The 4,343-nt window shown below is 34.1% G+C and overlaps 1 long non-coding RNA gene across 1 annotated transcript in view; it reads left to right on the top strand.

The window, feature by feature from the left end:
* LOC107691080 (uncharacterized) overlaps nucleotides 1-797 on the top strand; it is a 9,438-nt gene extending 8,641 nt beyond the window's left edge. Inside the window, exon 3 of the long non-coding RNA XR_001634511.1 lies at nucleotides 613-797. This is a non-coding gene — a long non-coding RNA (uncharacterized LOC107691080). The remainder of the gene's footprint in view (nucleotides 1-612) is intronic.
* The last annotated feature ends 3,546 nt before the right edge of the window (nucleotides 798-4,343 follow it).

The following is a 4,343-nucleotide window of genomic DNA, read 5'->3' as shown; positions in this document are numbered from 1 at the left end:
GCCCATTGCAATAGTTACATATTTTGAATGCTCAATAGGAAATATAAACATGTATTATTTATCATACTTACAGATTGTGATTCAGTGGAGCAGCTGGTCCAAATAAACTGGGTACTGAGCTCATCTTTCAAGAGCAAGCGTTTTGTGAATCCTGCATTGAACTCCCTGAGATTAGAGAAGCAGTCGTCAGTAAAATGACGGGAACACAAAAAAAACATTAAACACTGCCTGAAAGTCAATATTCGAACTGGCATAATAGGGGCACTTTATAGAATCCCTGCTGTTTTCCATCAAAATAAAAGCTTGATGGTTTAACGTGAAAGTAAAGGAATTAAAACACCAGTAAATGTTGGAGCTGTAATTTTACAGTTTTACTATAAAATAAAATTATTGTATTATTTTTCTTAAATACTCATTTTTTATTTTACAATGAAATATTACAATAGTTGTGTGTGTGTGAGTGTGAGGGTTTGACTATAAAGTGTGCTGCTTATAGAATCACTCAAACTAAAGCAAGGAGAGGTGAACGACACATGAAGGCTTGAATTGATGAAGGAGGTTTATTATGGAAATCAGTGCTTGTTGACGTGACTGTTTGTTCGTTCTCTGCAGAACTTGCTGTTGAATCACGGATGAAGATAATGGTTGGTGCTGAAGAAGAGGAGCATTGTTAGAGGATGTTTGTGTGTGTGTGTGTGTTTGTCTGCGGTATCAGGATTGTGTTGGTTTGTTGAGCTGATCTTCATTTACTGTGAGCAAATAAAGTCTCTTCAGCGTCTGTTTCTCTCTTCAGTCTCTCATTACTCTGTCAGCTTTCCAAACAGTGACTGTGAAGAGTGTTCATCAGTCTGAAACTGTGTTTATAATGGAGGCAAAAAAATGCATTTGTTCTCCCGCCGTGTGTGCTGAGTAAATGCATTTTCTCACAATATATAAATCTCTAATATTTCATTATAGTTGATGCCTTTTTTAAATCACTAATATTTCAGTATAGTAGATGCATTTTGAAATCTCTAATATTTCAGTATATTTGATGCATTTTTAAATCTCTAATATTTCAGTATAGCTGATGCATTTTTAAATCTAATATTTCAGTATATTTGATGCATTTTTTTTTTACAAGCAAAATTTATATCAGTAATTGCTTCAGCTGTGTGAGATAATAAAGGAGATCTACAGGAATTGGCATTAGGATTATGTAACAATCTTTGCATTATAGATTTACATCTACTCGGTCGCTTGTTTTTTATACTTTGACTCACTTTTTCTGGCCTTTGCAAACACGGGTTTGATTTGTGAGATAAATATGAGTGTGAAATACGACACATCCGTGTTCTGTGATAATTGAGTGTTTCATGAAGTTCAGAAATAGATGCGTTTCCTGCGAGAGGTGGAATGAGTGTCTGTTTGCTCAGGGATCGATAACAGATCTCTCCATCCAGGCGCCATCATTCCAGTGGCGTGTGACTTGATTTCCATGCATTGCTTCTCTGTGCGTCTCTGGCACAGACTCACACTTGTGTTTATGAGGAGCGGATGCTCAGGAGAGGACGGTGGTCTGTGTGCTTGTAGTCATGGTAACGCTGGTGGAGGCGGATGAAGATAACAGGTTGGAAAATGTAATCTGGCGTTCCCGTTGTACCGTATTGCTCTCCATCGCCGCGTGTGAATCACAGAAAGAGAGTGTTCAACACTGATTCAAACAGGCACCTGCAGAAATATAGTTTGCTCGTGTGACTGAACATATGACAGCGCTTTATTATGTTTGCTGAGCCCATATTAAAATAATACCAGGATATGAAACTGCTGTCTTGTTTGAAGTAGAATATTATATGATATGAAGATGGCCTGACTTTAGCGTCAAAAACACTGAGCTCAATAAAAACAGATCAGATTCTTTCTTAGGAAATGCTGCCATTTGTGTCGATAGAAATTTGATAGAATTGCAAGAAGAATTAAAAGATGCACAATATTTGAATTTGTTACACTTTAAATCACACAGAGGGTTTTTTTTTTTTGGCAAAAAGTATAAAAATTGACAAAAATATTATTTGATGCGATGATTTTTGCTCAGTTTACCTTGTTATTCCAAGGATTTCTAAACTATTAAGTCAGACGACCCCCTTTTATTTAAAATATTTAATTTGAAGTTTTTATTTTCTGTTTTTATTTTATTATTAGTTTTGTGTTTTTAAAAAAAAATATGCCTATATCATTTTTTTATTAACTTTTATTTAGGTTTTAGTTATATATATATATATATATATATTTTTTTTTAAGTTTGTTTTTCAGTTAATGCTTATTTTATTTCAACTAACAAAAATGTTTTTTTTTTTTAATGGTTTTAGTTAACTATAATAACTATAATAATAACTATTTAGTTAATATATAATAACTAAACATTGATTTTAAGTTAATTTTTCAATAATTTATCAACTCATATGCATATTCATAGCTATCTAATGGTGGTTAATGGTCACATGACATGCAGGAAAAAATATATATATTTCATATTTTTTAAGTAAGTGTTTAATTTTGATTATTTTTTATTTTACTTTAAGTATCTATTTTAATTTTACATTTTTATGATTTAATTATTGACTTTTTATAAACCCGTTTGGGGAACCTTGATTTATTCAAATGATATGGAAAGGTTGTTGAATTGGAAATAGAGTCTATAATCGGCCTTTGAGTGAATAAAATAAATTAACCCTGAGAATACAGTAATGTGAAAATACACAGTGTCAGAGACTCTCACAGATTTAGAATTTCAGCATAATTATGTGATCATAAAATGCATTTATCACCCAGTAAATTGCAGCATGTTGTTACATATTCATCAAGGTAAACAATGAATGTTTCACATATCATTGGTTAACACCATCAGTATTTAAAAAAATAACTGATGTTCACTTGAAGATCTTATATAGACTGTATCTGCATTTAAATGCCATTTGGATTAAACATGTTGATAGACGTGATGTGTGACATTTGAGACAGACAGAGATATTCATATATCACACACCGGTTACCTCATCTGAAATATCACGGGAGCAGAGCCTTTATTGTATTACTCTCAGTGTTATAAGTGAAATTGTCATTTCAAAAAGGTTTAATTTACTATGGAATTTTTATTCTAATTTATTTGCATATGTCACGAGGAGAGAATGAGCTCAGTGCAAAACTTCATTCACAGCCCGGAGCTCAGAAACAGGAACAAAATTATCAAATGCAAATTAAAGTTTCTCCACAGCAGGTGCAAAATGCCTTCAAACCGTGAGAAAATGCAAAAAACTGAGCTGTTGTAGATCCACACACACACACGGCGACAGTCAAGTGTCTGTAAAACTCTCAATAAGCATCTGTCAGAAGGTTTAGGGTGTGTGTGTGTGTGTGTGTGTGTGTGTGTGTGATTTACAGACACTCGTCTGTCGCTGTGTGTGTGTGTGTGTGTGTGTTTGAGTGTGTGTGTGTGTGTGTGTGTGTGTGTGTCCTGTATTTGCATTTATAAGCATGCATTCACCATTACGCCATTAGAAAATCAAACTCTTCTGACGGCTTCCAAAAGTCAATGTAATGATCCAGATTTCCTCCCGAAAGTGAGATTGGCTTTTTACTTTCTTTCAGTCTTCCTTTTAAACACTTTAAGACTTTTTTAACGCCGTGTGTGTGATGCAATCTCATTTCACAGCTCATTTAACACTCGTGGAAGCATATTCATGAAAGTAAAGCCTCTCCGCCGTCATTTCCATTGAGCTCTGTGTTCTGTGCTCATTATAACCTGTTTACTTGCTTCAGTATAATGTCAAATAATTGGATCCGACTGGTTGCAGTAACGAGTATTTGATGGAGAATAGTTGGGCTGATGCACGACTGGAGGAAAACACAGTTTGAGTCTCGCTGAACTGTAATCTGCAGGAAAGATTCGGCTTAATCACAGTTTGCCAGATAATAATGCAGACGCCAAACCGCAACATGCTCTCATGCCAACAAACATGATCTGATTATGGTTATTATAGCCAGTCAATCATTATCTTATTATCTTGCTAACAGTTTATAGTTTCATATAAATTATAAAGCATTGCTCAAATAAAGATGCAAAAAGGAGCATTAAAATGTCGTTTAAAATGATGTTTCTGCTCAAGATGGTCACATGGTTCTAGAAGTGAAACACTATTAGAACAAATCAAAATTTAGAAATACATGTGTTTTAAATATGTTAAGCAGCTGTTAACTTTAGCTCACAATCAGTGTAAAAAGATCACAGAAACTTTTTAAAAGAGTAGTTCACCAAAAACCATCATTTACTCTCCCTCGTGTTGCTCCAAACCCATAAGAATCTG

The sequence above is a fragment of the Sinocyclocheilus anshuiensis genome, unplaced genomic scaffold (assembly GCF_001515605.1).
Source record: "Sinocyclocheilus anshuiensis isolate Anshui unplaced genomic scaffold, SAMN03320099.WGS_v1.1 scaffold2739, whole genome shotgun sequence".
Lineage (NCBI taxonomy): Eukaryota > Metazoa > Chordata > Actinopteri > Cypriniformes > Cyprinidae > Sinocyclocheilus > Sinocyclocheilus anshuiensis.
Note: the sequence above shows the minus strand (reverse complement) of the source record. Positions and strands in the feature narration are given on the sequence as shown.